Raw genomic sequence first — 23,481 nt, 5'->3', positions numbered from 1 at the left:
TTTTAAGATGCTAAACACCAAAATACCATATGGCCTAAATTCTGATGAAGAATTATATGTACATATTTAGAAAGGATTCTTCCCTTGATTGACAAAGAAGCTAAAAGGAACAATGGACTGCATTTGTTTATGTTGGAAAATTATGTTTAAGGATTTAATTTGTATCACAGATATTGAGCACTTTAGAAAAAAAAGAAAAAATGTAAAAATGAGGAACTAGAGCACGTGTTTATATAACAGGCTGTGTTCTGTGCTAAACTGAGTAGAGAAAACATTTGTGAGAAGGGTATACTTTGTGAGATAGGGGACTCATCAAAGACCTATCCTCTCTCTCCGTCTCCTCTCTTAAATTGATATTGCAATTCATCTTTTTTAAGTTGAGCTTATTATTACGTGACATTCAATTGGAGCATGGGAATGATTTAGGCACTAGCCGTTGATATTTATATCTTCATGGGTACTAGCCAGTGATGTTTATTTCTCATTTTTTAAGGGAGTTGATTATCATGGAGATACAAAGTCCTGCTCGATCAGTTTTAGAAATATTATAACATCTCAAAAAAAATGTATTATAGAAATGGTGGTATGAATATTTTAATACAGCACTAGCACTTTAAAAATGTGTCGCGTCTTGAGATGATGCAATTTGCACCTTAATCTAAACCATTAATGATAGACAGAGTTGTGACAATAATATTATTGCTGCACAGCACTAGCACCTTAAACCCATCAAGATATGATAATTAGTAGTTGTAGTGAATTAGGGTATTGCACAGCATGAGCACTTTATATACAAATAATGAAAAAACAAAAATCAAAAGAGTAAAAGATGAAAAATCAAATGAAAAAAGACTATACTGTAATATTTGCAAAAGTGTTTCTACTATCTTTAGCATTTGCAAATATCATGTGTTCCATTATTTAAATGGCAGTAGCAATGGTGCCGATTGTATGTGATCAAGAACTTTCCTCCTGGTGTCGGTGTTTGTTTTTTTAGGGGAAGACTGGATTTGGTATATATAACAAGGGACATGTGAACAAGGACACTCAGTTGTCTGAAACGCGTCACATGGCTATGCAAATAAAGACCTGATTCTGCCACAAAATATTGGAGTCCGTGACTTTCTCTTCGCCGGCTGGGAAGTGCCAAAAACCGGTTCGAATATATGTATATATGTGAGCAAGGCCACTGCGTTGGCCGAAACGCGTTATGACCGTATACACTGATTGAAACATTAAAACGCCATCTCGGCAAGCATAACAGCAAAGTAAAGTTGTCCGTCTCTCTGCTTGGTGCCTGTGAGCGCTTTGCAGGGGTGACTGGATATATATGTATATATATATATATATATTCACTGAAAAAACCATAGGTTTCACAGATGTTATAGTTAGCGGAAATTTTACTGATAAAAAACCAATGAAATTCCCCCGTTATAGTTAGTGCAGGCAACTATAACTCACGCGACCGCAATCCTCTGCTGATGCTAATACTGTATTTAGACACTTATTTGCCCATGTCTTCTTCCATACATTTTTAGCTATACATATATTACAAATATTTTTTTTTCATAAAGACACATATGTCATCAGCAGAAGATTGCGGTCGCGTGAGTTATAGTTGCCTGCACTAACTATAACGGGGGAATTTCATTGGTTTTTTATCAGTAAAATTTCCGCTAACTATAACATGTGTGAAACCTATGGTTTTTTCAGTGAATTTGCAAGGTTTTTTAAATGCTAATTCCTAACTATAACGTGTGTGAAACCTATGGTTTTTTCAGTGAATTTGTACGGTTTTTTAAATGCTAAGTTACTTTACGCCATTCGTGGCGTGCACGCCCACTTAACGCAGTTCGTTCCGTGCGCGCACGGTGCGCTTCGCGCACCGTGCGCACACAGTGAGTGCCCACTTTACTCAGTTAGTGCCGTGCACGCACGGTGGGCACGCGGTGCGCTACGCGCACCGCGTGCCCACGTTACGCTAGATGGGCCATGTACGCACGATGCGCTTCGCGCACCGTGCGCACATGGAGGACATATGATGCACTTCGTTTTGAAAGGTAATATTTTAATTTTTCGCAGCCTGTTAGAAGCCATGCACAAATGGTGCACTTCGGGCACCATTTGCACACGGGGTGGGGAGAGTGTGGATAATTTTTATTTTAAATATTTTTTTTTTTTATATTTTAGGTTTTCCCATCTCTAACATGCCATACACAAATGGTGCCCTTCGGGCACCGTTTGCACACGGGGTGAGGAGATTGTGGATTATTTTTTTGTTTTTAGATTTTTTTACCGTACGCGTACGGTAAGCGTAATCGGCGAAATTGGCGAAAAAATAAAAATTCCGTTTTTGGTCTTGGGGGATCTTTGGGGACTCCCTCAACATGGCTATGTGTGTGGGAGCTGTCTAAACAGCCCCTTTACATGTTTTTGTGCTTTGTATTTTAATCATCACTCTCAGTGCGAGAGAGAAAATGGCGGACGCCGCTTCCTGGTTTCGGCCGATTCGAATGTTTACTAAGATCTAAGAGCCAATCAGAATCGCGCTCGCGCACGCCACCGTACGCGTACGGTAAGCGTACCGTAAGCGCACCGTAAGCTGGCTCAGATATATATATTGATTTAAAGGCTATTTTCTCAGAATCTACTGAACAGATTTACACCAAACCTACAAAAGGCACTTCCTTGACCTGAGGACTACCTCTCTGCCAAATTTCTAGTAATTCTGTTCAGCCGTTCGGGCTGTAGCCCTGTCTAAAGGTCCTATGGAAAAATGCATGGGAAAAACGCGTTTTGGGACCCCCCTTTTATCTCAGCCCCCGCTTGACGAATCCCCCCGAGACTTTCAGGGTAGGAGCGGAGCGTAGCGCCCCAACTATTTTGAAAAATTCGCGAGGATTCGTCGACCGGCGCCAAAGTTATTCAAAATAGAATGTTGCGGATTTCCTATGGAAACGTGGTCCTAACTATAACTACCTACTGGCGACCGCCAGTAGGTAATATATATATATATATATATATATATATATATATATATCGCAATATATATCGCACACTCAGACGGAGCGTGCCGGCACTTTAATCACCACAACAAAATCCAATAAGGTGCGCTCTCAGGAAGAAAGCAGGCAAAACACAAGGCTCTCGCTGAAACGCGTTGTGTGGAATAAACCTGGACAAATACTTTGTGTTTTGCCTGCTTTATTCCTGAGAGCGCACCTTATTGGATTTTGTTGTGATGTATATATATATATATTCACTGAAAAAACCATAGGTTTCACACACGTTATAGTTAGGAATTAGCATTTAAAAAACCTTAGAAATTCAGTGAAAAAACCATAGGTTTCACACATGTTATAGTTAGCTGGACATTTTACTCTTAAAAAACCAATGAAATTGCCCCGTTATAGTTAGTTCAGCTAACTATAACTCGCGCGCCCGCAATGCACTGCTGATGACGTCACATATTACATCACTCATGACATGGTCAGTGACATCACTCATGACATCACTGATGACATCTCAAATGACATCACTGATGACATCACTGATGACATCATCCAGTGAATGTGTGTTTTTCTGAAAATTAAATATGTTTTATATATGTATATCTCAAGGTCGATGGAAGAATAAATGGGTATATAAGTGTCTAAATGGTTGTTTTTTTTTTGAAAAATTGATTGTGTAACTGACTGTTTAAGTGTATCATAGTGAATACATGGTTTAGTGAGTAATGTTTAAACATATAAATATCTGTGACAGTCTCTCACTTTGTGTATAAGTGGCTGCATGGGTTGGTGAGTAGCTACATGGGTGTCTATATAGGTTATTAGTTGTTTTTTTGAGTATCAGTCTGAGTGTCTGCATGGTTCGGTGGGGGGTATTACGTAGTGCATAGGTGCATGAATGAGTGACTCACTGTTTGTATGTGTTGAACACAGCATGTGTGCAGGACTGTATGGGTGGATGAGTGTGTGTATGGGTGTGTTAGTGAGTGAATGACTGTGTCAATAGTGTCTTCAGGAGTAACTACATATGTTTTAAACTAGTATATGTGACTATTGGTGTATATATGTGAGTATATGTGAGAGGGAGAGATTGAAAGAGTTCCTGTATGAATAAGTATGTGTTTCTATAAGTGATTGTTTAAAAGACTAAGTATGTGTAAGTTTCCGTAGAAGTAAGTGTGGTGGTGTGTGTATAACTGTATATGCAGGTGAATGTATGTTTGATTCTTTATTAGCATGAGTGACTATGTGTGTGAGTAACTCTATGGATGAGTGGCATTGTGTAACAGGATGTATAGGTGTATGAGTACATATGATGAGTGAGTACATGTATGAGTGACTGTATAGGACTGTTGGTGAATGAGTGGATGTGTATGTGGATCTTAGAATTACTGAAGAGGTTGTTGTAATTGGTATTGGTATGTCCATTGTTTTGAAAATTTTAGTCTCTATTTTTGAATGTGTGTATCAAAGGTTATATTAGGGTGAGAGGAGGTCTGCCACTCTATCACAAGGATTATGTCATCAGTGATGTCATCAGTGATGTCATTTGAGATGTCATCAGTGATGTCATGAGTGATGTCACTGACCATGTCATGAGTGATGTAATATGTGACGTCATCAGCAGTGCATTGCGGGCGCGCGAGTTATAGTTAGCTGAACTAACTATAACGGGGCAATTTCATTGGTTTTTTACGAGTAAAATGTCCAGCTAACTATAACATGTGTGAAACCTATGGTTTTTTCACTGAATTTCTAAGGTTTTTTAAATGCTAATTCCTAACTATAACGTGTGTGAAACCTATGGTTTTTTCAGTGAATTTGCAAGGTTTTTTAAATGCTAATTCCTAACTATAACGTGTGTGAAACCCATGGTTTTTTCAGTGAATTTGCAAGGTTTTTTAAATGCTAATTCCTAACTATAACGTGTGTGAAACCCATGGTTTTTTCAGTGAATTTGCAAGGTTTTTTAAATGCTATTTTTTTTTTTTATTCTTCATTTTTTTCAAACATATTTTTATTTTAATTTTCTTACCTTTTATAAAGACTGTGCTTAAATTTTTAAAATCATTAAATATTTTTTTTTTAATATATTTTTTAAAATAAACATGTAAAATTTAATTCCAGATTTTTTTTTTTTTTTTTTTATAGTACGCGTACCGTAAGCTCACGGTAAGCGTACGGTTTACGCAACGTCCGTAATCTATCTACGCTGCTTGCGTATAGTTACGTACTTTGCGTGGCCGCACGGACTGCGCGTGGGACGCGTGCGCGCTTACGCCACACGCGCACGTTACGCGGAAGTGCCGGGGAGTGACTGTTATGCGCATGCGCGCAAGCGAGTGTCTTTTTTACGCGCATGCGTACTTTTTGCCGTAAGCGTACCGTAAGCGTACCGTAAGCGTACGGTAGGTCATGTGATCATGAAACACAACTTTTGATTGGTTGAAACTACTTTCAGTTCTAGAACTCTCCTACACCACACCCATTCCCCTCATTTCTGCTTGTGATCCCTTGCGAGAAGGAGCTGGTTTGTCTTTGGGATACGATGGCAGAACAGCAGAGCTCTTCTGAGAGTGAGGCTAGCACCAGCAGCACTGTCTTGAGGCAGAGAGCGAGGAAAGTAAAGCCCTCTTATGTATGGGATTATTTTACTTTTCCTGAAGGCCAGCAAAAGGTGAATGCACCCTTAGTTACTTGCAAGCTGTGTAAGCGTGTACTTTCAAGAGGTAATCCTGACAGGAAGTATTCCTTTGGGAATCACACCATGATGAGGCACCTCAAGGATGTACACAGAAGGACACATGGTCATCTTTTTGGAGGTAACTCTTCAGAAAGACGAGCCAGTACATCCACAGCAGCTCAGCCTGGACCATCATCTGCAGAGCTTACTCCTTCTTCTGCAGGTCAGGTGAGCCCTTCATCTGTGGGGGGAGAATCTCCTTTTGCTGGCCCTCTGGAAATGAACCTTCGATTTCGGAAGGTTGATATTCATTGCACATTTTGTAAAGCTCTAATTTGTTATAGGGAGACCAGTGTTTCCCTAGTGAACAACAAAATAGATCAGCACATTTGTAGCTTTGAATGATTTTCCCATGGTTCCTTTCCTCTGTCCCTGCATGAACACAACGGTTCTTTTAAGAGCCAACCTTATCTTTCATCTTTTTTTTACATGTTTTTAAAAACTTTTTTTTATTTTTTTTTTACCGTACGCGTACGGTAAGCGTACCTTTTTTTTATTTTTTAAAAAAAACACTAAAAATCATTTATCACATTACAAGGTCCTTGAGAGACTACAATTATTATTATTGACTTACCATACTCACTCAAAAAAATATTTATTCATTTGTTTTTTTAAAAAATAGTTTTTAAAATGGTTGTTTTTTTCGAAAATTTTCTATATCGATCTGAAAAAAAAGAAAAAAGTATTAATATTTTTATAACAATTTATAATACAGTACACATATTTACATTTTTTTCCAAAAAATATTTTTGCCTTATTTTTGCTGTTTTCAGAATATATTGCATTTCACTATAAATTGTGAAAGCAATTGCATTCATCATTTTACAGCGGGCAAAAAAAATTAACAATCTCAAAGATTGTATTAAAAAAGCCCAGAATCTCTTCTCACTGAAACTTATCATTACAGAAATGCATATTATTCTAAAAAAATATCATCTAACAACAATACTTTTTTCTTTAAAATACCGTCTGATATTTTTGTTTCAGGAGTATAATCACAATATTATATCTCAAATAACTCCAAAATACATCTGATTTTATTTCCTTTAGGCCAAATAGTATTTTTTTTTTGTTCCTGGAATAAATTTCCAAGGGAAATGCATCAAAATTCTAAAGTTTAATCTGTCCAGATCTCACCGATTCTCTGTAACATTTTGGTTCACGAAAATTTTTTGAATAATTTATTTAGTCCACAATAGAATTGCTTACTTTTCCACATGGCCAAATAGTAATTTTTTAAATCATTTTTGAAAAAATTTCCAATGGCAGTCCAATAGCATTCCAAAATTTAAAATGTGCAGAAGTTACCAATTATCTCTAAATTATTGGTTTTTCAAAATTGCATTAAAAATTAAAAAAGTCCACATTACAATTGGTTATCTTTCCTTTAGGCCAAATGATAATTTTAAAAATATTTTTTCTACAAAATTGCAATGGTAATCCAGTAAAATGGTAAAATTATTTTGTCCAGATCTTGCCAAGTCTCTCTAAAATTTAGGTTTCAGGAAGATTAGATAGGAATTTGCTAAATCAAAAGGCAAACGTTGTTTGAAAATCAATTGGGAATCATTACACAGTGTCCAGCCTTTTTCACATTTTAGATAAACTGTGTAATGTCCAGAAGTAACAGTAGGTCCATCATGGAAAATTATTGCAACAGTTACAAAAGTTTTTCCTGAAATTGATAATTGCTGTCCTGTAAACTTCTTTATTAAAGTATCCAATTTTGATCCATCAGCTCTACATCGTTGCATCATTAAAATTACATACTGTCCGTATTCCCTTAAAATTAATTTTGATAACATGTCAGAATTACACTCACCACATTTCATGCTATGATTAGCATCTTTAACTAATTTTGCAAAAGTGACTGTTTTACTCTCTGGCAATGTCAAATAAATAAACCTTTCATTATCAACAATAGAGCCACATATATTATAACAATTATCACAACTATGTTCCCATTTATAAGAGAGACCAAAAAAAATGTCAATGGGAACTCCTTCTTCTTCCACTACCTGAAGAAAAAACATCAAAAATTCGTGTGCATCTTGCTGTTCATTTTGAGAAAACTGTGTTCGTCCTGAACATACATCTAAAAGTTTTCTAATATCAGTAGCACTTTCTATTTGAGTTTTATCTTTACTCAGCTTTTGAAAAAGGAGACTCAACTCAGAACAGAATCTTTTTCCCTGATTTACTATTATCTGCTCTTGCAAACTTTCCAGATAAAATGCAACATTCAGCACTACATTAGCGTAGCAGTTGACACCAGAGCTATTTTCAAAATGACATCCTACAAGCTGTTCTTCATTTTCCTTTTTCTTTTTGTTTGCAATTACATCACTCCTCTTTTTTTTCCTCTTCTCTACATCTTCATTACAGATATTCTCATTTCTCCTTTTACGAGAAACTACACGTTTCTCCAACACAGGATACTGACCTAAATGAGGAGCATAGCTTCTTCTTAATCTATTATACTCCTTTACACAGTTTGTATCAGCACTAACTTTTGAGTCATCAAAGTCTATCATGAATAAACCTGATAATGTTTTGACTCGTGACAAAGCTACATATGCCATACCTTCTTTGAACACAGTTGAACCAATGTTCACAAATGCACAATCTACAGTCAATCCTTGAGACTTGTGGATAGTTACAGCATATGCTAGCGAAAACGGAAACTGCTTCCTACGTACATATAAGTCTTTCACAAGCATAAAACGAACTGTACAACGACAAATATCTTTAACTTCTTCTATCTGATCAAATTTTATTTTTAAACATTCAATTCCTTCTTTTTTCTGATAATTAATAAAACCCACAACTCTTCCCATCGCTCCATTCACTAAGCCTTTCTCAACATCCAAATTTCTCCTTAAAAACACTCTACAGTTCATGCAAACATATAGATTTTTTTCTAATCCTGCTGTTTTGGAGATGTTCTTCTCTAGTGAGTCCAATTTATTTTTCAGTTTGCCTGTTACTGTGACAGTAATTCTTCCATCCTCAATTTTGTCCACTGCTTCCAATTTCCTGATCTCTTCCTTTTCCAATTTCAAAAGCTCCTCATTAAATATTGAGCATTCACGTAGAGTTGGCATTAAGCAGATGACACTTTTGTTTTCTGCAATATTCTTGTATATTTTCTCTGCAACTATTTCTTCCTTTGGAAATAAATTATGTAGCAGCCGACTCTGTAATGCTTTTTTGCCAGCTTCTGTGAGTAGTCCAATCCTGATATCTTTCAGAATACTTCCATATTCTTCATCGTTTGCTTGCCTCATATTAGTTGTAAGTTCCTTGTACTCAAAGAAGGACCAAATATTTGTATTTCCAATGCTTCCCAATGACTTCTTCGTGTCTTCATGTGTCACAGTATTAAACACTGGTTGTCCTTTAACTGGAGTAAGTTGCAAAAGATCTCCAAAAACTATGACATGTTTTCCACCAAATAACACGTCATAGTCTGTCTTCAAAGTTTGCTGCATTCTTAAATGCACAAAGGCAAGCATTAAGTTTGATACCATGCTCACCTCATCAATAATGAGAACTTGCATCTTCTTCAATACTCTTGAAACTTCCAAGGATGCTTCTCCAGTTAGCTTGTTGAATTGTATTTTGTTCTCATGCTCCACTGGTAACATTAGCAAACGATGTAAGGTGATTCCTTTTATGTTATATGCTGCTAACCCAGTTGGAGCAGTAACCACACAAGACAAAGTAGAATCCGTTTTTTGCTTTAGGTAGCTTCTGATGACTTTAATTAGGAAACTTTTTCCAGTGCCAGCTTGTCCGCTTACATACATCCTGATTGGATGAAATGATGTGCATGAGCACTCTTTTTTGATATGTAGAAATCCGTGATCAATTTTGTTTTTGATCTCTTCATAAATTTGTTGCTGCTCTTGATTCAGTTGTCTTTCCAAATTTTCTAAGTCTATAAATTCTTCTTGAGCTTGATTCATAGCCGTTTCCACTTCATTCATGGCTATTGATGCTTCATTTTCAACGATTGGTTGTCCTAGGGGATCTTGACTGTATGTTCCTGAACTTTGGCTGTCCTGAGAACTGTCTCTAGCTATTTCTGCTGCAATTGTAGTTTCCTGTTCAATTTCTTCATTTAACATTTGCAGATAAGTTGAGAATGTACTGCATTGTATGCTGTCTTTGCAAGCATTAAAAGAATCTTCATAGCTCTGGAATTCTCCCAGTAGTTCATCCTCTGTACGCCATGGTTTAAACAACTGTAAAAGAGCCAAGTAGTAAAATTCTTTCTTGTCGGTAGTGTCGCAACTCAGCTTCCGGTGATTTATCAAACTTCCTTTGGTTTGCTTCACCAAACATCCTTCTTCACCAACAACTTTATATTTTCCACTGTTGATGTCTTCTGCAGCTTTCCGTGAATAAATGTAGTTCTGTAACACTTCATAGAGACACATGTTCTCCAGATGATGACTTCTCTTGGGATAATATGTGTCCAACATGTTTGTTTTCAATATATCTGTACTTTCTGGGTCATTCTCAGCCAAATATTCAATTTCTCCAACAGATTTCAGTACCCGATTTCTCATTGCTGCAAGGCCTAAACTTGCCCAAATTATTCTTCTTGACTTCGAGTAGAGACTTGCAGAAGATAACCTATCTGAACATTCGTAGGATCCAATTTCTCGATGCGATAACATCTTCAAACTGAAACTGTACAGCTTCTTACTGACAGTCTTCTCGTGAGAAATCTCTTCCCACATTTCCTTCAATTCTGTTTTTTCTGATTTCGTAATGTAAGACGTTACATATCGAGCAACGGCAATGGAATTGTCAGCAACATACTGTATATCCATGTTAGCGTTCCACATGGATAAAATGACTGGGTTGTAGTCATTTATATTTTTTGATTCTTCTTTTCTTTTAAGGTTGTAGGTATTCTTAGGTGATTTTCTTGTGATAGTATGTCTCACAGCTGACATAAAACTGTTGACTCTTCCATTTGAAAGAACAGGTCTAGGAAATCCAAATCGACATTTAGTGTAGTATTTTTCTTTGCTCTTGTATTTCCGTCGACAGTATTTTCCACACCGATGATTTTGGAAACGTAGAACTTGCTCCTTTAACTTGTTCTCTTCTGTGCTTTTAGGTATAGCACATGTTGCATATTCTTCAATGTAAGATAACACTGCTTCATCAGTATCTGTTCCAAACTTTGGGGCATCCTTGATCCACAGCAGCATATGAATATGAGGAGCACCTCTTGCCTGGTACTCTTTTCTCCAAAAGAAATCCACTACTTCTCCAAGGGGTGGATTTTTTTTATTGCAGATGAAGGACATCATAGCCTCAAATCTATGATTGAAATATCTGCAAACATTAACCGGATCCAATGAGCACAGTTCTCCTGCTGTCTTGTATTCGATGTTTTTAATGTTTGAATTGGCCTCTCGTAGAAAATCCAGTAAATCATCCCAAGCGTACTCGGCACAGCTTAGGGTAAGGAACCATGTTGGTGTTCCTAAATTGCGTAACATGCATTTTAGTTCACCATGGCGTCGGTACCAATATTCATTTGTCCCACGCTGACAAGCCATCAGATTGATCAGTTGTGTTTCCAAATGATCATCTCGGTGCTGCACTTTCTCCATAAAATCCTTAGCAGACACATTTTGTAAATGTACTCCACTTTTTAAAATGTGATTTACTGCATAAGACAGTGCAGACAAGTCGCTTTCAAATAAAAGATGGAACAAATAAGGAATACTTTGTCGAAATCTGGGATCTTCAGCATGTAGTCTTGTAGTCCGATACTCTGAAGCTGGAATCTGTTCTGGACGTTCATCGTATCGTCCTCCTTTTCCTTTAGGAAACAGCTGGGGAAAACATCGAGCTTCCAAGCTCTCCTCCCATACACTCACGGGATTTCCTTGTGCTTTCTTCATCTGAAAGAGATCAATATTGTCTCCCATAACTTCTTTCGAATGGAGAGGATGTATGCTAAAATGTTCATAAATTTCTTCTTCCTTTGACTTGTCCACTTTTTCAATTTGTCCAGTTGGTGTTTCTGTGTCTCCTTGTAAATCTTCTTCTTCTTCTTCTTCTTCTATATAAATTGATTCATACCATTTGTTATTTTTTTTCAAATACAAATTTGCTCTTTGTACTTTCCGCACATCTACCAGCTCCTGCCAAATCTTCTTATTCTTTGTAGGTACACCATTAACCAGAATAATTAATGGTTCAGTTTCCAAAGTATCCGCATCAATAGTTTCCATATTTTTTTTCAAATCCAAGGGCAAATACACCACTCTACCTTTTAAACCTCTCAGTAAATCTGAAGGAGGTAATTTACCAGTTTTGGGCTCCATACGTACTATGGTCTGGAACGGATGAACACATTGAATGAGTATAGACTCATATGTATTTAATTCAGAAAGTTCAGCAGGAATAGCATCCAATTCTAAATTATTATGTACAGCTCTGGTCGGCATTCTATTTTCTTCTAACTTGTTGTAGCAGTATTTACAAATACGCTGATCTTCACCCAAATCAAAACAATTTTCAAGAAATATATATGTGGCAAAATCCATCCACTTATAATTATCTTCATTTTCACTCTTTCTGTAGAGATCAACATTCCTAGTTTGTTTTCTATAATGAGTTCTGCGGCAACAAATACAAGTAACATTTGGTCTTTCATTAGAGACTATTGCAAATTTTGTTATGTGATCATTAAATGTCTTACTTACACAAGGTTCTACATTCTCTTCCACTTCTGCCTCATTTACTGTGTCCTTCTCTGCACTGTTTTGTTCAGGACCAAAGTAACAAAACTGAATTTCATCAACAACCTTCTCTACATCTGATACCGTTCCTCGGAACAGAGCCCTATTCAATTCATTTAACTTTATTGCTGGACTTTTGGCAAAATACAACCGTCTCACAAACTTTCTCATTTCAGTATGATGAACAGCCAGCATCCTAAAATGATGGAAAACACTATTGCACACTTTTCTAGATAGACAAGCAAGAGAATGACCCTGCAAACCAGTATTCTCTCTCACTCTGCATGGATCCAGACTTTGAAGCACCTTAATCTTTTGTTTTACACTTTTTTTACTATATTCTCTTAGAAACTCTCGAAATCTGTCAATAGATTCCTGACGCACAGTGCAAATACTACTACAATTCCAAGTGTACACTGGGGCTTTAGGACGTCTCCCCATTGCCTCATCTGCCATCACTTGTACCTCATCTCTTGGAACCATTATCTCCTTCTCCATTATGCAACCATTTTTTACTTCGTATGAACGACCTCTGGTGTCAACTGCATGCAGCAAACTATTACTTTGAAAATAGCTCTCTTCATTAAAAAAAGGTTCACTACTTGAACTATGCATCCACTTTCCTAAAAACACTTTACAAAAGTTTGTTCTGTTCACTACTCTTTTGCTTTTGCTTTGTGATTTCAGTACATTAACCATTTTATCTAATGTACGCATCCTATTCAAAATTAATATGAATAGTTTCCTTTTTAATTCTAATGCTTTTGCTGCAATGGCTTCAATTTCTTTTTTTCTCTTATAAAACTTAGCCTTTTGCTTATATTTCTTTATATCCTTTATCAAATTGGACATAACTCTTCTCTGAAACATTTTTCTACGTATCTCTTTAAATGCTGTTTTTCTGTTTATGTTAAACTTTTCAATTGCAGAAGGTATATTTGCATTAACTAAATTCTCATTTTTTGCTGTTCTTTATGTTTTGTTACATTTTTCCGAGAACAGACATTTTGTACATTTTTCTTTGTTTTGAATATTTTGTTTAGAAATTGTTTTTTTTGCTTACCAGAAGATTTTTTCTTTTTCCCAACATCAGCATCTTCTACTAACTTTGGTCCTCCAGTTGTCTTCAAATATAGTTTTTTTTTTAGCGTTTTTTGAACTCGAGATTTTGTAGGCATCTTAAATTTTGTTCACTGTTCTTCAGCAATACCTGAAAAAAACTTAAAAAAAAATCCTTTATTGTATTTAAATATATTACTACATTTCTTTTCACAATAGTCACAAAACGAAATTTCTTTTCCAATTTGAATGCACACAAACTGCTCTTTTTTTTGGGCAAGTGAAAATCTCTTTTACAAACTGTCACATTATGAAACCAAGCTGTTTTTTCAGACCACCACCGTGTGTATTCTCTGTGACTGCCTACACTCCAGCAGGGGCAACCAGCCTTAGTGATGCTGAATGTATTTGCCTTACAGACTTAAACCTGAAAACCCCACTCGCTTCTAATTACTGTGCATGACTATACATGGCAAGCACATGGGTGTGTGCTAAGCCTCTGCTTCATCCCCCAAAAATTCGCTCCCCCTTTCCATCTACTGCAACTGTGAAATCACCAGAGCAAGACGCAATAAATCTCTGCCTATAATTCTTCTATGCACACAGAGTCATGTTTTCACATTAGTGCCAAAACGAAATTTCTTTGCCAATTTGAAAGCACACTTACTGCTCTTTTTTTTTCGGGCTAAGTGAAAATCTCTTTTTACAATTTGAAATCACTTTTACAGACTGACACATTCTGAAACCTTTTTTTTAAATTTATTTAAATGCACATGTCCAAGCTGTTTTTTTTTCAGACCACCACCGTGTGTATTCTCTGTGACTGCCTACACTCCAGCAGGGGCAACCAGCCTTAGTGATGCTGAATGTATTTGCCTTACAGACTTAAACCTGAAAACCCCACTCGCTTCTAATTACTGTGCATGACTATACATGGCAAGCACATGGCTGTGTGCTAAGCCTCTGCTTCTTCCCCCAAAAATTCGCTCCTCTTTTCCATCTACTGCAACTGTGAAATCACCAGAGCAAGACGCAATAAATCTCTGCCTATAATTCTTCTATGCACACAGAGTCATGTTTTCACATTAGTGCCAAAACGAAATTTCTTTGCCAATTTGAAAGCACACTTACTGCTCTTTTTTTTTCGGGCCAAGTGAAAATCTCTTTTTACAATTTGAAATCACTTTTACAGACTGACACATTCTGAAACCTTTTTTTAAAAATATATTTAAATGCACATGTCCAAGCTGTTTTTTTTTCAGACCACCACCGTGTGTATTCTCTGTGACTGCCTACACTCCAGCAGGGGCAACCAGCCTTAGTGATGCTGAATGTATTTGCCTTACAGACTTAAACCTGAAAACCCCACTCGCTTCTAATTACTGTGCATGACTATACATGGCAAGCACATGGGTGTGTGCTAAGCCTCTGCTTCTTCCCCCAAAAATTCGCTCCCCCTTTCCATCTACTGCAACTGTGAAATCACCAGAGCAAGACGCAATAAATCTCTGCCTATAATTCTTCTATGCACACAGAGTCATGTTTTCTCATTAGTGCCAAAACGAAATTTCTTTGCCAATTTGAAAGCACACTTACTGCTCTTTTTTTTTCGGGCCAAGTGAAAATCTCTTTTTACAATTTGAAATCACTTTTACAGACTGACACATTCTGAAACCTTTTTTTTAAAATTTATTTAAATGCACATGTCCAAGCTGTTTTTTTTTCAGACCACCACCGTGTGTATTCTCTGTGACTGCCTACACTCCAGCAGGGGCAACCAGCCTTAGTGATGCTGAATGTATTTGCCTTACAGACTTAAACCTGAAAACCCCACTCGCTTCTAATTACTGTGCATGACTATACATGGCAAGCACATGGGTGTGTGCTAAGCCTCTGCTTCTTCCCCCAAAAATTCGCTCCTCTTTTCCATCTACTGCAACTGTGAAATCACCAGAGCAAGACGCAATAAATCTCTGCCTATAATTCTTCTATGCACACAGAGTCATGTTTCACATTAGTGCCAAAACGAAATTTCTTTGCCAATTTGAAAGCACACTTACTGCTCTTTTTTTTTCGGGCCAAGTGAAAATCTCTTTTTACAATTTGAAATCACTTTTACAGACTGACACATTCTGAAACCTTTTTTTTTAAATTTATTTAAATGCACATGTCCAAGCTGTTTTTTTTTCAGACCACCACCGTGTGTATTCTCTGTGACTGCCTACACTCCAGCAGGGGCAACCAGCCTTAGTGATGCTGAATGTATTTGCCTTACAGACTTAAACCTGAAAACCCCACTCGCTTCTAATTACTGTGCATGACTATACATGGCAAGCACATGGCTGTGTGCTAAGCCTCTGCTTCTTCCCCCAAAAATTCGCTCCCCCTTTCCATCTACTGCAACTGTGAAATCACCAGAGCAAGACGCAATAAATCTCTGCCTATAATTCTTCTATGCACACAGAGTCATGTTTTCACATTAGTGCCAAAACGAAATTTCTTTGCCAATTTGAAAGCACACTTACTGCTCTTTTTTTTTCGGGCCAAGTGAAAATCTCTTTTTACAATTTGAAATCACTTTTACAGACTGACACATTCTGAAACCTTTTTTTTAAAATTTATTTAAATGCACATGTCCAAGCTGTTTTTTTTTCAGACCACCACCATGTGTATTCTCTGTGACTGCCTACACTCCAGCAGGGGCAACCAGCCTTAGTGATGCTGAATGTATTTGCCTTACAGACTTAAACCTGAAAACCCCACTCGCTTCTAATTACTGTGCATGACTATACATGGCAAGCACATGGCTGTGTGCTAAGCCTCTGCTTCTTCCCCCAAAAATTCGCTCCTCTTTTCCATCTACTGCAACTGTGAAATCACCAGAGCAAGACGCAATAAATCTCTGCCTATAATTCTTCTATGCACACAGAGTCATGTTTTCACATTAGTGCCAAAACGAAATTTCTTTGCCAATTTGAAAGCACACTTACTGCTCTTTTTTTTTCGGGCCAAGTGAAAATCTCTTTTTACAATTTGAAATCACTTTTACAGACTGACACATTCTGAAACCTTTTTTTTTAAATTTATTTAAATGCACATGTCCAAGCTGTTTTTTTTTCAGACCACCACCGTGTGTATTCTCTGTGACTGCCTACACTCCAGCAGGGGCAACCAGCCTTAGTGATGCTGAATGTATTTGCCTTACAGACTTAAACCTGAAAACCCCACTCGCTTCTAATTACTGTGCATGACTATACATGGCAAGCACATGGGTGTGTGCTAAGCCTCTGCTTCTTCCCCCAAAAATCCGCTCCTCTTTTCCATCTACTGCAACTGTGAAATCACCAGAGCAAGACGCAATAAATCTCTGCCTATAATTCTTCTATGCACACAGAGTCATGTTTTCACATTAGTGCCAAAACGAAATTTCTTTGCCAATTTGAAAGCACACTTACTGCTCTTTTTTTTTCGGGCCAAGTGAAAATCACTTTTACAGACTGACACATTATGAAACCACCATGTGTAACTACAACAAAAACAATTCCCATTTCTATTATTCATTTCTTAAGTTACCACATACATCCCCTCTCAAACTGTAAACTCACCTTTAAAATTAGTTAGTTGTGAAAGAAATGTGACACTCAAACAGCAGATTATTAGAGCCAGGATCTCTGTTGTGTTCACCTCTCTCCTCTCAGCAGAACCAGATAATGGCAAACTTTCCCTCTATTTTTCCACACATATACATGTAAGTTTCAAATCTCAGTGCTTCCCCCTTTTTTTCAAATGTAATGACACATTTCTATTGGTTGAAAACCAACCCTTTTCCAAAAGTACCCTTCCCCCAACTTGACTTCTGCCTAGTACCCTTCCCCCAACTTGACTTCTGCCTGCTACCATAGCAACAGCTCATGGAACACTGCTGTGTGCAGTTAGGTCAGAAGTTCGACACACAATGTTTCAATTCCACAGAGCAAGAGTGCTTGACTTTTCAAACCTAACAGCAAATCCATAGTACTGTTCTTTGGTTACACATTTTTTTGTACCAATACAAAACATGCTTCTATTAATTTTCACATACAGACTAGTTTTTTTTCTAGAATGGTATGAAACAGCCAATCAGTTCTTTTTGTTTTGTAAAAAATATGTATGCCTCCATTTCCAAACTGTCTTTCTTTTCATATTGCCATTCTACTGAAAGACACCTCCTGAGTGCATCCAGTTCTCCTTTGAAGATGTTCACAGTGTGGATTGTAGGGCACAGCTATGTCTTCTGGAGTGAAAAGTTTGCAGAGAAAACAGATATGGTGAGAGACCTTGCTTTGCCAAATGTAGACATTAAATGGATTGGTCAGAGAGGGTTAAAGTGGCACCAATTGATGCCATTGGTGAAATCCTTCATTCAAATCCAACACCCTGACCTCATAATAGTGCACTGTGGTGGCAATGACCTAGGCACTTTGACTGGGGTAGGTCTGGAAATGCTTATGAAGGACACCTTTGCACAACTGTTTTCACTTTTCCCTAAAACTGCCTTTGTGTTTTCCAACATATGCCAAAGGCAAAAATGGAACTGGTCCAATCATTTCTGTCCGCAGATTGACAAAGCAAGAAAGCACGTCAACAAATCTGTTTCTGCTTTCCTCCGTGACTATGGTATGGGTGCCATTTACCACAACAACTTGCGTTACGACATGCAAGACATTTATAGAGGAGATGGTGTGCACTTCAATGATGAAGGGAACAGAGTCTTCCTCTTGAACCTTAGACTCTGCATCGGTACTTACTTGTAGGTACCACTAAAAAAATGACTCCATAAACACAACAGCTCTTTTTAGAGCTCCCTAATATCTAAACTCTTAAATCTGATTTTCATTTATTTATTTATTTTTTTTTACCGTACGCTTACCGTAAGCTTACCGTACGCGTACCCCGTGATTTTTTTTAAAATCAATAAATGTTTTTTTTGTACTTTTCTGTCCTTCTTTGACCCCCTTACAATTGTTAGGGGGTCTGTAACTCTCCTCATTGCCCCCTTTCCTTGTTTTCACTCTTTTTTTTCAGAGTGAAATACACAAAATGGCGGCCGCCGCTTCCTGGTTTCGGCCGATTCGAATGTTTACTAAGATCTAAGAGCCAATCAGAATCGCGCTCGCGCACGCTACCGTACGCTTACCGTAAGCGTACGGTAAGCGTACCGTAAGCTGGCTCAGATATATATATTGATTTAAAGGCTATTTTCTCAGAATCTACTGAACAGATTTACACCAAACCTACAAAAGGCACTTCCTTGACCTAGGGACTACCTCTCTGCCAAATTTTGAGTAATTCTGTTCAGCCGTTCGGGCTGTAGCTCGTTCTAAAGGTCCTATGGAAAAATGCATGGGAAAAACGCGTTTTGGGACCCCCCTTTTATCTCAGCCCCCGCTTGACGAATCCCCCCGAGACTTTCAGGGTAGGAGCGGAGCGTAGCGCCCCACCTATTTTGAGAAATTCGCGAGGATTCGTCGACCGGCGCCAAAGTTATTCAAAATAGAATGTTGAGGTTTTCCTATGGAAACGTGGTCCTAACTATAACTACCTACTGGCGACCGCCAGTAGGTAATATATATATATATATATATATATATATATATATATATATATATATATATTCACTGAAAAAACCATAGGTTTCAGGGGCGTTATGGTTAGCTGGACATTTCACTCGTACAAAACCATAGAAATTCCTCTGTTATAGTTAGTTCTACTAACTATAACTCGCGCGCCCGCAATCCACTGCTGATGATGTCACATATTACATCATTCATGACATGGTCAGTGACATCACTGATGACATCTCAAATGACATCACTGATGACATCACTGATGACATCATCCAGTGAATGTGGTTTGGTTCGTTATTTAAATATGTATTATATATATATAGCAATCTGCATTGAAGAATGAGTGGATATATAAATATAAATATCTGGATGGATGATTTAGTAGCAGTGTGATTGACTGTTTACTTGACTAATTTATAGTGTCTCACTAAATATACTGGATAGTGACTAAACTGTGTGAATATCTGTATCACTTTGTCAGTTGTTGTGTAAACTGCTGCACCAATTGGTTACTAGCAATGTGAAAGTCTATATTAGTTACTGATTAGTTAACTGAGTATTTGTATGGGAGAGTGAATGCGTGTGTGGTTCGGTGGGGGGTGTGTGACTGCCCAAAGATGTGTGAATAGTTGATTCAGTAGGCATATGAGGTTAAGACTACATGTTGTAACAGTTGTTTGGGTGAGTGAATATCTTTATGGGTGTGGTGATGAGCAAATATATCTCTCAATGGTACATGTCCAACAAACTAGAAAAATAAAAGGCAGTGTATGTGACAGTTGTTGTATATAAATAAGTATACATAAGACTCAGTGATTGTTTGAGTGACTGTATGGATAACTGTATACTTGTATTAGTGATTTTATAACACTCTAAGTATGAGTTACTGAATAAATGAAGTGGTGTTTGTATAAGTGTGTAGCTGAATAAATGTAAGTATGATATATTGTTTGCATAAGTGAGTAGGATGACTGCATACGTGAATAGGATGTGTGCTGGTGTGTAATGTCGATAAAGGTGTATAAGTATATTTTTTTTTTTTTTTTTTTTTTTTTTATTGAAGTTGAATGATGGCATACATATACGGAATATGAATTATATGTACAATGAGGACTAAAATAAAGCATGAAAATCTTCTCAAAAACATATCCTGCTGTCATCACTAAATATATACAAATAATGAATTTACAGTTACCCATACTGATCAATCAGACAAAGTATTTAAAAAAAGTTAATCAAAAAAAGTCCCCCAAATTTTTTCGAATTTCCTCCCCCCCCCCCCAATCCTCAAAGCGTAACTTCGTTCACTCCTCTTTACTCTTCGCATTTTGGAAAACTATTCGTAAAAGGATGGAATTTGATTTGTACGCCAATTTTGAAGTAACAAAGATCTAGCAACGGCCATGCAGATAAAGACTAGTTTAACAAATGATACAGATAGATTAAGATGCGAATCAAAGCCATAAAGCATCAGATTTACATTTAAAGATATCTGAATATGGCAATTAGAGCTTAAAAAAGCAAAAATGTCATCCCAGAATATTTTAACCAAACTACAATCGGCGATTACATGAGTCCAGTTTGCAGGGGAAAAATTTGAGCATCGAAAACAATTTGATGGATAACTACTATACATTTTGGCTATTCCCGCCGGGGTACGATACAAAAGCCATTTTCCAAAAAATATCATTCTACGCCAGTTGGCTCCCCTTAATGTAGAAAAGTTCATCTTATTAATAGTTCGCCATGTAGACAGTGTCAGAACATGGTTTTCTTGTTCCCACCATTTTTTTACAGCTTTGACACACAGATCCCTTTGTCTTGATTGAGCAAGACAACGTTTCCACTCTCCAGGTTTTCTTACCAGGTTATTATTAAAAAAAGATCATTGTTTAAAGAAGAAATCTGAGTTAATGCTGTGGGGGCGTGTCGCTGCAAAAGTTGATGAATGTAAGTATAGGAGCCAATTAACAAAACATTTTTTGGAATAACTAATCGCATCTCCATCGGAGTAATCCATCTTGTATTTTGTAAAAATCGCCCACTTTACTAAATCCAGCATTTTTCCATTGACCTATTAACTCAGAGTCAAACGGCTGTCCATCAAATAAAAGTAAATTAAACAACGGGGACGAAGAATGAAAGAGAGATAGAGAATATCTTTTTAACATGGCCGTGCGTTTCCTAAAAAACCAAGCAAATATTTTGTACCTAACCAATTTAGGGGATTTAGTAATTTGGAGGGGGGGAAAGATTTGACTTTCCGACAAAATTAAATCGACAAAAAAACTAATAAATACGTTGGGGTTTGACATTGGAGATTTAAAGCGAGTCAAATACTGAGCAAAGTAAGCATTATAGTAATCTCTAACATTGGGTAGTGCAAGACCACCATTGTCCAAATCCTCATAAAGAGTATTCAGCGCGATACGAGGCGTTTTGTGTGCCCACAAAAACCGCAAAAATAAAGATTCGACTTTAGAAAAAAAACTACCCGAGAGAAAGCAAGGAATCGTTGAAAACAAAAAGTTAAACAGCGGTAAAATAGACATTTTAATCAAAGCGACCCGCCCAAGGATTGCTAGTGGTAATTTATTCCAACGAGTAAGCATGGAGCCAACTTTCTGAAGGAGGGGGTCAAAATTAAGACTAAAAAGATCTTTAACTGAGGTTGAGAAAAAAATCCCTAAATATCTTTTGGGTTTATTATTAATACAGCTCCTTAGATCCGGATATAATTCAGGTTTATAGTTACCACAGATCAATATTTCAGTCTTTTTTTTGTTAATACGATATCCCCCGAAAGTCTCAAATTCCTCAAAGAGCTGAAATACACGAACTTGAGACTGCAACTCGGGTTTAATAAGGAGCATAATGTCGTCAGCGTAAAGTTTTATTTTGGACATTAATGGAATCGGAGGCGAAATCTCAGCACATTGTCGAATTGCGATTGCAAGGGGTTCAATAAAAAAAGCAAAAAGAATTGGTGATAAGGGGCAGCCCTGGCGTGTACCCCGATTAACTGATACGGATCCCACTGTTGATGAATTAATAATAATATTAGCTTTAGCACCCGTGTAAAGATTACGAATAAAATTAATAATAATTAATGGGATATGAAAATATTGCAAAATAATAAAAAGAGTTTCCCAAACCACCAAATCAAAAGCTTTTTCCGCATCGAATAACATAATTAGGGCAGGAATCGTCAGTGTCTGAAAATAATCCAAAGCTTCTGCTAGAAAATGAGTATTAGTCATCAATTGTCTACCAGCAATAAACCCATTTTGATCTTCATGGATCAGATCGGAAGCAATATAATTGAACCGGATAGCAAGTAGTTTAGTAACAATCTTACAGTCAGAATTTAGAAGAGTAATGGGGCGATATGAATTAGGATCCTTAGCATCCTTCCCTTTCTTCAGAAAGCTGACCACCGTGCCCTCATGAAACGAATCTGGAATAGGAGCTCCAGTGAGCATCGAGTTAATGAGTTGTAAAAAAAGATCCGAAAAGGCGGGAAAAAAAACTTTAAAGAATTCGGCATCGTGTCGTGTATAAGTATATTTGATAGTGTTCTATTGATGATTGACAGCATTTATGAGTGAATCTATAGGTAAGTGATTGGATGTGTGTGTGTAGATCTCGGAATCACTGAATGGATTTTTAGAAACTTGTACTTGTACTGGTGTGTAAATGGATTCAAATATGGTACTCTGTATTTTACAGTGAGTGATGAAAGGTTATACTAGTGTATGATGAGGTGTATCTGATTGTAACGTGGATGATGTCATCAGTGATGTCATCAGTGATGTCATTAGAGATGTCATCAGTGATGTCATCAGTGATGTCACTGACCATGTCATGAATGATGTAATATTTTACATCATCAGCAGTGGATTGCGGGTGCGCGAGTTATAGTTAGTAGAACTAACTGTAACAGAGGAATTGCTATGGTTTTGTACAAGCGAAATGTCCAGCTAACTATAACGCCCCTGAAACCTATGGTTTTTTCAGTGAATTTCTAAGGTTTTTTAAATGCTAATTCCTAACTATAACATACCTGAAACCTATGGTTTTTTCAGTGAATTTCAAAGGTTTTTTAAATGCTAATTCCTAACTATAACGCCCCTGAAACCTATGTTTTTGTCAGTGAATTTCAAAGGTTTTTTAAATGCTAATTTCTAACTATAACGTCCTAAAACCTGTTTTTTCAGTAAATATCTAAGGTTTTTTAAAACCTATTTCCTATCAATAACATATCTCTAACCTATGGTTTTTTACTGAAT

This window comes from Triturus cristatus, chromosome 11 (assembly GCF_964204655.1).
Source record: "Triturus cristatus chromosome 11, aTriCri1.1, whole genome shotgun sequence".
NCBI classification, from domain to species: domain Eukaryota; kingdom Metazoa; phylum Chordata; class Amphibia; order Caudata; family Salamandridae; genus Triturus; species Triturus cristatus.
The sequence above is the reverse complement of the archived record's forward strand: the minus strand, read 5'-3'. Positions refer to the sequence as shown.